The 13,185-nt window shown below is 39.0% G+C and overlaps 1 protein-coding gene across 28 annotated transcripts in view; it reads right to left on the reverse strand.

Moving 5' to 3' along the window:
- Window positions 1–13,185, reverse strand: part of ZBTB20 (zinc finger and BTB domain containing 20) — an 869,429-nt gene that overhangs the window by 154,693 nt on the left and 701,551 nt on the right. For 2 of the 28 annotated variants that reach the window (XM_055568264.1, XM_055568260.1), the window contains exon 1: window positions 2,365–2,651. The exons of the other annotated variants lie outside the window; for them this stretch is intronic. The gene's annotated coding sequence lies outside the window, so the exon portion shown is untranslated. Of the gene's footprint in view, window positions 1–2,364; window positions 2,652–13,185 lie in introns of those variants that run through there. 28 annotated transcript variants of the gene reach the window in all.

The following is a 13,185-nucleotide window of genomic DNA, read 5'->3' on the forward strand; positions in this document are numbered from 1 at the left end:
GACCGAGTTTCTTTTCTCTTATTTTGATGACTTTCTTTTTAAAGATCTTTTTCTCCTTAAGCACTCTTAAGAGCATTAAAAATCTCTACAGAAATACAGAAAAGTCTCAAGGCAAAACACTATAAGAAGTGAGTTACCCTAGAGAAATTTGGATTTGCCAAAAGTTCCCCTCATTCTAATGTCTTTCAGCGAGTTCAAGTGCAAACACTGGCCACCTAGCTCTTGTTTTTTTCTCTGATGGGTCATTACTGAGGCAACACATACACACTAAGGTTTTCCGAAAAGACTCCTTGTTATCAAGTTACTTCAAACATAAGGCGCTCACACCTCCCAGCCAGAAGGGCTTACTGACTAGACACCACTCTCTGCCCTGTTATGTATTACATCCCTGAGAAGCAGTTACATAAATGTATTCTAAAAATATGGAAAAATGTATATATCTATATTTTCCCTACAGTTCCCCACCCCAGGGACAAAAACAGATTATATTTTCAGTGGATGAAAAAAAAATAAAAGGAAAGGAAAGAGTTTCTGAACCTTGAAACAACTGTTGTAGCTGGTTTCCACTTAGTTAAATAGTTATTTGTAGTTAGGCACTGCCTATAGTATATATTTAAGGATTTTTGTGGTGCTTGTGAATTTCCCCCTTGTTCAGTTTTGTGTCTATTAAGTATCCTAAAGAGATTTTCAAATAGCAATCAAAATATAAACACATTAGGAAGAAAACTTTTAGAAAGAAAACATTGAGTTTACAATTCAAGGATGTTAGTATAAAGATATAAATGTACAGCATATATAAAAGGTGGAATTGTTTACACATTTTGCACAGACAGTTCACATGATTTCTTTCTTCTTTTGTTGGAGCATTAATTTGAAAATGATAAGCACTCTGGAATGTTTGCTACAAACACAAATTCATGGTGAAAATACACATGCATAGGCAGAAAAATCAAATGGAGAACACGCAAAGCTACGTGGCAATCAGAATCATAGAAAAATCTCTGTCTAGACTATATTTCGCTTGAACTAGTAGATCACGGATGGGCAGTAATCGCTCTGGGTTTTTTTTTTTTTTTTTTTTGCCATTTACATCATTAAATAGAAACAAAAATAAAATACAAATATCTGTTCCTTCAGTACCTTGTCTTAATAACTGACAAGCGACACAAGCAGTACCTTTTAAACGGGTGCAAAAACTTGTGAGACCGAATGAACTAATGTACCCCATTGGTATTTTGGGAACCCAAATCCCATAGTTAACTTTTTACTCAAGTGGCAAAAGTAGAAGATGTTCTTGCCACTAAACTGATTATTTTGTGGAGTCTTGTTCTCTGCTCCACAGGATTTTAGGGACCCAGAATTGGGTAAAAGAGATAGTAAGAGAGGATGTATCCTGAACAACTTTTATTGTGAGTAGAAAAAAATACCATGGAGTGAGCATAAGAAAAGTCGGATTTAGAAAGATTAAAAGAAGAGAAAAGAGCAACATATCCAACTTAATTAGTCTTTTTCCTTTTTATTTTTTATGTATATATATATTGGGGTGATGGGGAGAAAAGATAACTGGATTTCTTTGGGAATGTCTTTGTGTCTTTATAGAGTGAATGTTCTGTTCCTGTCTCTCTCTTTTTAGGCGAAAAACTAATAAAAATAGAAAAACATATATCAGACATTAAGCTCACTCCCCCCACCACCCCTTCCCTTTGTAAAGAACTCTTTGTTCTCTAGTGAAAATGCTGAAAAATCCCCGGGCAGCTACTCCCTGAAACAAGTGCAAAACACTTAGAGGCTTTTGGGCTGGCTGGGAGCCAGGAACCCTCCCGCTGTCTGGTTAGAAGAGGAAAAAAAGAAGAGAGAGGGAGAGGGAGAGAGGGGAAGAGAGATGGGGGGGGCAGAGAGAGAGAGAGAGAGAGAGAGAGACAGGAAGAGAGAGAGAGAGAGGAAGAGAGAGAGAGGAGAGAGAGAGGGGAGAGAGAGAGAGAGAGAGAGAAATTGGAGCTTCCTTTAATAGACATAGGAAGCAGCGTTTTTTTTTTTTTTTCTTTTTCTTTTTTTCAAAACTGGCGGTCAAGCGTTAAGTAACTCCCGTCTAAATCCACCTGCTAGAAATGAACTTGGGTAACCCCCCAGGGGTGCACAAAGACAGGGAAGACAGTAACATACTCCATACTCTTTCCCACCCCCCGTTGTACTGCTTCCATTCTTTCTGCTCCCATACACAAATGCCCACAGATCTCACACCACCCCCTTACCCCCCAACAACAAACACAGCGAAATACATGCTCCCTCAGTCTCCTAAAAAAAAAAAAAGGCTTTTCCATCTCCGTTGCGACACAGTGATAAGGGGTAGCGAACATCTCATACCTGGTGTGAATGCTAATCAGTCAGGAGTTCTCCTTTTCCCAAGACAGGGAACTGTTTCCTTCCAAATTTATTAGAACCTCCTCCACTGCCTCTTTGAAAAACCTTCTTTGTCACCCTCTCCCAAGTCCCGATACTTCTTTAAAAAAAAAATGGCTTCGGAGCTCCTTCTATTCTTGATATTGATTCTCTCTCTCTCCCCCCACCCCTCCTCCTCTCTCCTGTCTGTGTCTCTTCTGAGTGGTCTATTGATAAGTCCCTGGAGGCACTGGGTCAGCCTGCCCGTAGGAAACCAGACACAATGCACAAATCTCCGAGTGCCATTCTGCCATCAGCAAGCAGACCACGTTTAGGAGAGAGAGAGAGAAAAAAAAAAAAAAAAAAACAGTAGAGCAAGAGACAGAGAGAGAGAGAGAGAGAGAGAGAGAGAGAGAGAGACCAACCGAGGGAGGGAGAGACCGAGAGAGAGGAGAGGGGGGGAGAGAGAGAGAAGGGAGGGGAGAGAGACAGAGAGAGAGAGAGAGAGACACGGAAGGAGAGAGAGAGTGTGAGAAAAAGACTGATTGGAACAGGAGGGAGGGAGAGAGAGAAAGGGAGAGGGAGAGAGCGCGCGAGAGGGAGAGCGACACTGCCAGTCAGGTTAATCATCCCTACTTTAATTAGCTGTTCGGCTTAGACATAAAACAATTGAATTTGAATGATCTGTCAGCAGGCTCGGCTGAACCAAAGGGGAAAAGCGAATATTACAAAAAGACTGTTGGTGTGTTCTGATAAGCAATACTGCTCGTACTGACAAATCCTCAAAGGGGGAACTATTAAAACTTACAACTAAACAAAAAGTGCAAATATAAATGGCACTAGATAGAGGTCTTTTTTCAAAAATGGAGTTTTCTCCCCTAGTTTTATCAACGGTAGATATTTATATGCAGGTGCCAACATATTAGGGTCTGTGTGTAATGTGTGAAAGTTTATTAACGATGGTCTAGGAGTGTAGCAGACAGATGCTGCAGAGAACAAGACAGGTACAGTCAGATGCCGAGTCTAGATCTTGGAGGGAGATGGATGCTGGAAGAAGAGGCACCGTGGCAAGAGATCAGCACAGACAAAGTCAGTGGGCAGACAGGCAGACAGATTTTAGGCACGGCACGATCTCGTCTAAAAAGGCAAAAGTTCTGATGCAATAATAGGTGCAAAACAATCCATCCATCCTCCTCTCCCGGGAGCACTCCAAGGTACAGTTAAAATAGATTAATCTTTGTGACAAACAGAGCTGGCAAGGCAGACTATGGCAGACACTGAAGGCGATTCGCAGACCCAAGAGTACCAGAGCCGGGAAAAGCCACAGAGATCAATCTCTCCAACGCCCTCATTTAACAGATAAGGAAACTGAGGACTAGAGACTCAGGCTAATAAATCACAAGGGCAACGGCAGTGTCGACATCAGAACCCGGGGCTCAAGTGGCCCACCAGTGGTTTCTGTTTCCATCAGATTAGCCAACTTCTAGCTTTCTTGACAAATTCTGGCCCAACAGGTATGGAAATCACTGTTGTCTCCAGAATAACCAGATACTTCCATCTATATAGTTAGTGCCCAGACCTCTAATTTTTAAAAACGTCTAAGTAGTTAACTGGAATTCTAGGGATTTAAGTGCTTAATTCGTTCTCAGAGAAAAGCAGAAAAATATAACATTGTACAGGCCCGATCTCAGCAAAGTATAGCTGGTGCCACACTCCAAGCTGGTGAAGACCAGTGGATCGATCTACAAAGACCTCTCCCAGAGTTTGCAATTCTCTTTGTGAATTTCATCTGCTACACATCACCAGGTAAAAAGATGTGGTTCTTTCATACAGCTCATTTTTAAAATATAGGCACACTGTGGGTGAAAGTGGTTGTCTTTCAGCTTACAGCGTCATTTTCAGTCACGGATGAGATTTGTTACCTGGAAGATGTGCTATAGGCAACTCTTCCTATATATTTCAATTGAAACGAGTTACTAAATTAGAAAGGGGACACTGTATCATCTACCCACGTAATTGATGGTATCTTTTTAGGACACACATGATCATATTCAAGAAGAATCTCCCTCTTACAGCAGATAATTGAAGGTAAAAATTTTTTTAAGGCGGAAGAGGTGCTTATGAAGAGAACAGTGCCATCAGATGTTACAGGAGAGATTAAATCTCTTGTCCTAAAACAAGAATGGTGGTGTACATAAAAGCAAAAACTCTCAGTCATGCTTCAGCAACGACATTGCTACTTAGGGCAAAAGAAGAAAACTGAAAGAAATGTCAGGCACCTAGAAGCCCAGTCGTAGGCAAGTAATCTGAGAGAAGTCATGGCCAGAGTAATTTAGTTTATTTGCATGCCAACCTCTTTAACAATGGCTGCTGTGGCATGTCTAAAACACACTCTCCATCATCAGTTGATTCAGGGGAAAGAGGAATCAGTGATTTTGACACCGGCAGGGCCTCCTGCAGGTAGGTCTCACAGCATCAGGTAGGCAAGAACCCAGGGAAGACAGTGCAGTCCTTAGTGAATGTGTTCTGGGTGATCTGTGTGAAAGGGGAATGAGCTTTAGCCTCAAATGGACCATTATAACAGTGCAAAAGTCACAGCTGCTCTCAGAGGCTCAGTTTCCCTACCTGTATAAGGTGGTGATATCCATCTCATAAAGTTATTTTGAGGATGACATGAGTTAACACAGGTAGAGCCCATGGTCATTAATTACATGGTAGTTTTTATTGAGGTAGGCAGACAATCAGGGTGTGAAAGAACAAAACTACATACTATAGATGTGCTGAGTGTGTAACAGTCAAAGCATGCAAGTTCAAGACACATAGTACATCAAGGATCTAATACACAGATTTCTATTCAACAGAGTAAAGTTTAGGGCCCTAAATTCTGGAATGTAAAATTCAAGGATTCTCTGAGGGGTATATGATCTTCTTGTCTCCAGACTTTGGCATATTTCCTGGTTAATAATAATAATAACAACAACAATAATATTCAATATATCACCGAGCGCTTGATTTGTGATAAGCACTCTGTTAAGTACTTATTTTCATCAAACTTTAGTGCCCTGTGAATTACCAATCCTCACTTCATAGAAAAGAAAATCAAGGCATAGAAGAGTTAGGTGACTTGCTCAAGAGCACACAGCTAGCAAGTGTGGAGTTGGAGATGAAACCCAGGCAATCTGACTTTAAAGCCTGCATCCTCAGCCATGATGCTGGGCTGGCACACGGAAGGTATTCAGTAAATATGTGTTGAATAAATGAACAGATGCATAAAATACCAGTGTATTGATTTCATTAGAAAATAAGTGAAAATCTATGCACAAGCTCTTGAGCGAACCTTGCGCTCAGATTGTGCAACCTGTAACTCCTCTGCAGCTTGCTTCAGGTGGCAGCCCTTCCTCAGAAGCCAGGGTCAGCCATGTCTCTGGATGGTGTTGGAAGCAGATGAGGTGAACATTGCTGGCTATGACCACCCAGGGCATTTAAATATCTGACGGCATTTTCAGCACTTTGAGGGTAGTGTTAGCACACGGGTTATTAATTGGCTTAATTCCAGTTCGGATAATTACATCGTGTCTCTTTAATTTTTCCCTGACTATGCCATTCTTCACTTCCTGTCACAAATGTGCTCTTTAAAAAAGCATAGGAACACACACAAACATATAGTTGTATTTAAGGTTTGTATAATCATCTAGGGTGTTCTTTTTTCTAAATGATTAATACATAGTAGCCATGTAATGAATGAATGGGCAAAAGAATTAAAGTCGTTGCAAAATACAGATAACTAGTTGAAGCTGAGATTTTCATTTGGCACTGAAATAAACAGATTTTTAAACCATTTCCTTGGTGACAGGATTCCAATCATTTTTTTTTTTATCATGGGCAGATATTTCAAGAACTGATGACCTGCTCATGATAAGCTGATTTCCTTATACTATGTAGTTTCCAGCATAAAAAATAGCAATGAAAACTAATATTTTAAAGTAGAAAGTAAGACTAGGACCTAAATGACACCTAAATGACACAGTATACTGAACTCATAGGTTTTAGAACAGTCGTTAATCCAGTTATTAGATCCTGACTTATTTAGCAACATTTTTTTTCCACCAAACATATTACTAGAATAATCTTCAAATTATAGAAGAAACAGAAAAAGCTTCCCAATTCAATAAGCTTCGAAAAGTTTGACAGTCATAAACAGACACCACCCATCTCCTTTACCCAAAGAATTCTTGGCCTTTGAAATACTGGTTGTGTCTACGTGATACCAAAGAAAATCTCCTACAGGCATCCATTTAATCATGTGCACAAATAGTTAAATGCTTCCACTGCAGAGAAAGGTTTTTTAGTCCTTTTCAGTGTACATTTGTATGAACAAATCACCAAATATAAGGAACACAGAAAGAGAATAAAGGGTTAATTTATTTACTATGCATGACAGTTTCTAGACCTTTGCTTCCTCAGCTTTTAGTTCACAATTCCATGCATACTCTGCACATAATAATAAATGCCATAATTCAATGTATGCCATAATTTGATTGATTTTCAAGCACCTTTTCTGGTTCAGCTCTCAAAGCTTCCCTTCCTATAAACTTCCTCCAAATTATTCTTTGTGGTCCTCTGTAAATCATCATTTGAAACTGGTGTTTGTGGGATGACTCTAATACTGTAGAGAGATCTGTATCAAACTAGCTATGTTTCCTTTTGAGAATCAGTGGTCAACTTCCATGTCCTTATCGGAGAACAAGACAAATTAAAAAAAAAAAGAATAAAACCCAAGCCCTTTCCCACCTCTTCAACTCCTGTAATAATGGACAGCTGTCATTCAGTGACTGTCCTCTACTTTGTTACTCATGCCTTGAGACTGAGATCTTCAGGATGAGGTCTTTACACTCTACTTGCCGTATTTAATGTATTGTCTGGTATCACAACTGGCCATGTTGGCAGATGATATCTCAGACAAGCTGGAGGCAACAATTGTTAACACTTGTAGTTCTTCATATGCAATTGCAATTTATTTTCTATGTGCCTTAAGTTTCCAATATGTAACAGGGTTATACTTATTGGTGTAAGCCTAGTGATTTGATGCTTAGACTAAAGTAGTATTATTGGATGGGATATTTAAGAATTAGTAAGGGAGAAACACTTGTAGTACTAGAGATTTTTATAGAGTAAGCACTATTTTTTTTCAGTAAGAAGTCCTTGGATAACACGTTCTACATTTAGGTGAGTTTTTAAATTCAAAAGAAAACTTGACAATATTTATACTCAATATTAGAGATAGTAAACAAACTCTTGGTTTTAAATTTAAAATGTCATCGAGAAACAGCCTGATTGATTTTATAAAAGCATAGGATCTTAGACCTAGGTGAGTAGGAGATTCTCTGGTTCTTTCAGTTTACAGAGGAAAGCTAAGTGGCTTATTTTATCTGATAAGTACTAGAACCCAGTTTTGTCTGTTTCCTGGTCCCATGCCCTTCTCAGTCACACTGGGCAAGAGGGCTGTCACACTCTTGCCTTTCCTAGCCCTGGCCATACTCCTTTTGCACGTATATTTTTTTTATTAAAGAGCCTGTTAAATTCTGGTGCTGAGAAAGGGAATCTACATTTCAACTGTAGTCTGATAGCCATGCCACAACAGGACTGTGATAGGCCAAATAATGACCCTGAGAAAGATATCCACATTCTTACCCCAGAACCTACAAATGGTACCTTATAGAGCAAAGCAGTCTTAATGGATGTGAGCTAAATGTAATTACCAGTGTTCCTATAAGACAGAGACAGGTGGGTCGGAGCTAAAAGTAAGAGATGTGATGACAGAAACAAGAGGTTGGAGTTATTTGTGGAAGGGGTCATAAGCCAAGGAGTGCAGATGGCCTTCGGAAGCTAGAAAAGGTCAGGAAACGGATTCTTCCCTAAGAGCTCCCGGGGAACCAGCTCTACCACCAGCTACCTCTATCTGGACATCAGTTTAAACAGCTAAAATATTTCTTAGCTTTTTTTTTTTAAAAAAAAAAAAGTAGATATATTACCTGTTGGTTCAAACTGAGCTTGTGATACAAGACTTCTTACCAGTCTTCAGAAAAATATTGACTAGAATAGGTCAAGAATGGATTTCTCCCTCTTTCCTCTAAGAACTTCCTCCTAAGCTGACATGGAGAAATCTATCTTAATGGACATCTTGGTTAACAGATGAGTTGCCTATGGATCCATCTAATCATGTTTGCCTATGTTTAGTCTTACAACAAACAGTTCTTCAGTGGTGGGTTGGTACTCAGCACCAAGTTAATCTACCACACTCAACAGTAGGTTTTAGTTAAAAGCAAAATGAAGGGTTTTGCTGTGTGATTCTTGGAGACCAGGAGACCTAAATTTTCTCTAAACAGTGAGGTGCTCCCTTACTAGCCCCACATCCCACATTTGTTTCACTTTTACCTTGTGGAGGTCAGAAAGGGAGAAAAGCAGCAGCGTAAGGCAACATGATGCAAAACTAACTTCCTTTTTAGGACTGTCTTGCCTATATATATCATGGCCACTCAGATACATGCACAATCTGTAGGACAGTGCTCCTGAAAGACTGGTTCTTGGCAGCATCAGCATTACCTAGAAACTTCTTAGAAAAATAAATTCCTGCATCCTACTCTAGACCTAGTGAACCAGATACTCTGAGGTGAATATCTGAATGCCTATGAATATATGAGTGCCCTTTGAAAGTGAAAGTTGCTCAGTTGTGTCTGACTCTTTGTGATCTCATGGACTATACAGTCTATGGAATTCTCTTGGCCAGAGTACTGGAGTCGGCAGCTGTGCCCTTCTCCAAGGGATCTTCCCAACCCAGGGATCAAACCCAAGTCTCCTGCACTGAGGCAGATTCTTTACCAGCTTAGCCACCAAGGAAGCCCAAGAAGCCCTTTAGATAATTCTAAAATCCATTTAAGAACCATAGGACAAATCTGTGAGGTCTGGCAAGTATAGTGAAAAACCTCTTGGACTATGAGTGATATCACCTGTTCATCAGGGTGGATTTAATTGTGGCTCTGTCATGTGCCCACTATATGACCTTAGATCGTGTTCTTAGTTTATCTCATCAAGTACAAAAAGGGAATGACAATATTATTGCCCTCTCTATGCAAAAGGATAAACAGATCATGAATATGAAAACACTATATGCTTTATAAAAGTGTTAGTCCCTCAGTTGTGTCTGACTGTGACCCCATGGACTGTAGCCCACCAGGCTCATCTGTCCAGGGGATTCTTCAGACAAGAATACTGGAGTGAGTTGCTCTTCCCCTCTCCAGGGGTTCATGTCCCAGGAATATAACTGCAGCATTATTATTACGGAATAAATATCTATTTGAACTGCAAGTGTCCTGGAACCAAAGTGTGGGGGATATCCCCTTAATAATCACATTAACTAAGTAATATTAGTAAAAAAGAATTCAAGAAGCTCAAATGTTAGGTCTAATTCTCCAAGCCAAAATGAAGCCTGTAAGTCTGTAGAGTTTTAAAGGATGTGATAATGAGTGGAGAACCCACTGACATTTTTAGCTTCTAGAACCAGGTGCTGAATCTTTTGATTCGAAAACTCCACCTTTCTGTTCATCAAGTAGCAAAATGTAGTGGCAGTTTTGAATGCTATAGTGCCAATGAAAGCCTGTGGCTTGTGAGATTCAGAGTCATACTTCTTTATAAATTCCCAGCACCAGTCAGTTTTAGTAAAGTGGCCCATGATTGCTTTCATTTCCATGCCATATTAACTAAGCAAGAAGCTCCAGGAAGCCAGCCCAAAGACAACTGACTATATTCTCAGATTTTTCAATGGAGAAGACATAAATCCTAGTAGGTGGAAAGGGTTGTCCAGATTGAGAGTTTTTCAGATATTGAAATCCAAGCTCTTAAGGAGCCCAAAAATATCTCTCAATGGGTTAGACAGAATCATAATTTTTATGGAAAATCATCAGGACTTTATCCAATCTCATAGTAATGAAAATTCACAGTAATGGCCAATGCTCTATAAAGGCGGGGCACATATATGTTGTAAAAGATAGCTAACCATCAGTTTTCCTTCTTGCATGAAATCATAGCAATTATGCCTTTTGGACCAAGGGCTCTTCCAGTCTCTCATGATTAAAGTCTATGTGTCACATTTTGGCAACTCTTTGGTGCCTGGTGCCTTGCAGGATTGTTGTGGTGTGGAAAAGGGCTGCTTTTGGGTTGCAGCTTCCTCTGAACCAGTCACATCGTGTGCATCGGGGGAAGCATCTGCACCTTGTAAGAGCTCTGTGTCCTTAAGCAAGTCATCTACCCTTTTAAGCTTCATAGATTTTTCACTTGTAAAATGTGGATATGTGACTTCATAATCTCATAAGTTGTTGAGATCACAAGTTGAAGAGCAAAAAGTATAATATATTCCAAATGATTTGTAAGCTAAAGATCCCATTTGCTTGGCATTATTGATGTGATTATTTACACTTCAACCGAAGAGTAAAGGTATATATGGAAACACCGTGTATGGTAGTCTGCATACTTCCAGACATTTAAGGTGTATATACCACCATGGTTTTCTCTTGAACTTACACTAATTTCTTTGTCAGGTTAGAGCTAAGGTGGTTACCAAGGATGTTACTTCCTTTAAGTTCCTACATGATCTTTGGGTTGATTATGATCAACTGATCATAGACGTTGCTGCAAAATTTATTATGGCTCTGTTCTGGCCAATTCTACCCTGAACATATTCCCTAAGAACAAATTCAGGGCTATAAAGCAGAAAAAGAAAAGAAAACATGGCATCAAAAGCTGGTATTGAGGAGTGAAAATATCTTCAAAGGCAAACCGGGGTCTCCTGCATTGCAGGTGGATTCTTTACCAGCTGAGCTACCAGGGAAGCCCATTTCTCAGTTAATTTACATCAAACATCTACCTAGAAATGTCTATCAGTTCAACAAGTATTCCTGAAGAAAAATCTGTAGCTTAGTTACTGAGTGCTCAACATTTAAAAGGACAGGAACATATATTTTGCCAATTTATTGGCAAATTATTATTGCTTGAATTGCCTAACCTTTGTTTAAATTAACCTATGAGTCGAGTTAAGATGAAGTGGTCACGGGTTGTTGCCTTTCAGTAGCTTTAAGAGTATATGGTACTGAATCAATGAGTCTTTCCAATGGAACGGAAATTACCTGGTATATTTTACTGTAAATAATTAATGTAATTGTGTAACAAATATATCTAAATACCTAAAATGGTTATTTAAACCTTTAATTTTGATATATAACCCCATCTTTTCTGTTGTACATCCTTAATTAGACTATATGCTTGTTGAGGATAAACCCTGACTTATACTTCTATGAATTTCCTATTGTCTCCAGTACAGACATTTATACATAGCATTTGCTTCCAAAATATCTGCTTTTTAATTGGATTCACTTCTTATTGGTTTTTCTTGGGGGCAATTAAACCACATAAAGTGCCCATAGATAAAGGTATCGTTTTCACTGAGGTGAAAGTTGTGATTCTTAATTTTTTTTTTTTAATTATGGATTGGGACATTTTTTTTTCCCATGTGACACTTAACCTGACTAATTATAGAAGTGAATAGAAAAACATGATTCTCTTTTAAAAAGCTCACTTTACCTGCAACATTTATAGGAATTCAGCTAAGATGTCAAGCAGAATCACTCTGCACAATGAAGGGGACGGTGAGTACATACTCCAGTTTAGACTCTAGATAGATTAAATTAAAGCAAGCTACCCACAAAGTTACAAAAACATAAACACGCACTCTCTCACAAACTCACATGTGCATATCCTTAAACTTAAATTAATGCAAAGAAGAGATATATTCTTTTGTTCTAGTGGAATACAAATGATGAAGACTAATAAATGAATAAGCAAAGCGCCGGGTAACCAAATCAATGTCTGCTCAATTCTGGTCAAGGAGGTGAAGTGAGGTTTCCCTTTGAGTCAGAGAATGTAGTGGATAAAAAGGACGTGAATAGCTGGGGGGATTTCCTGAGGCCATTGCAGACCAGCTCACATACTGTTAAGAGGCTCGTTTTTTTATGAGACTTTTGGTTGCATTTGTAATGCTCGAGGTCCCCTAGAGCATTAAGTGCCACATCACAGCACAACAACTACAGGACTAAATGTGAGAAGGTGCATTCCAAGCTTCTTTCTCTTTCAGATCCTAATATCCGGGAGTTTGTAGATATTTGCAAGACCGTTTTTCTTCCTTTGTTCCCCTCTGCCCCCGCCAAAAAAAAAAAAAAAAAAAAAAAAAAACCCTTCCTAACAGGACTACATAGAAAGGACTTTCTGTTTTCAGTAAAAATTCTTGTGCTTAAAAAAATGACCAATTGTAAGACCTGTGAATTAGTACAGTTAATTATTTCCATAGATAGAACATATTTCATTAAAAAAAAAAACAAACTTGGTCTGACTGGTAAGTTTGTTCTAGATTAAGGATTTAGCCACAGTTTGATAAGTATTTGTTGTCTATCAGGCTTGGTGCATATTAATTGATGCATATTTTACCATTTTACTACTGCATTAAATTATTGATAATTTGAAATTATTAGCCAGTACTGCCACCAGTTTTTTTTTTTTTTTTTTTTGAACAATGCCACCCATTTCTTTCAAGTTTGGTTCAAAACAAAAAGTCTAGACTCTAATTTGTCAAGAAAACAACTGTGAAGTTTAGGAAAAGGATAGGAATCACCAAAAGAATGAGATCCAATTTTAAAATCGCTGCTGCTGCTAAGTCACGTCAGTCGTGTCCGACTCTGTGCGACCCCATAGACGGCAGCC

This window comes from Bubalus kerabau, chromosome 2 (genome assembly GCF_029407905.1).
Source record: "Bubalus kerabau isolate K-KA32 ecotype Philippines breed swamp buffalo chromosome 2, PCC_UOA_SB_1v2, whole genome shotgun sequence".
NCBI lineage: Eukaryota > Metazoa > Chordata > Mammalia > Artiodactyla > Bovidae > Bubalus > Bubalus kerabau.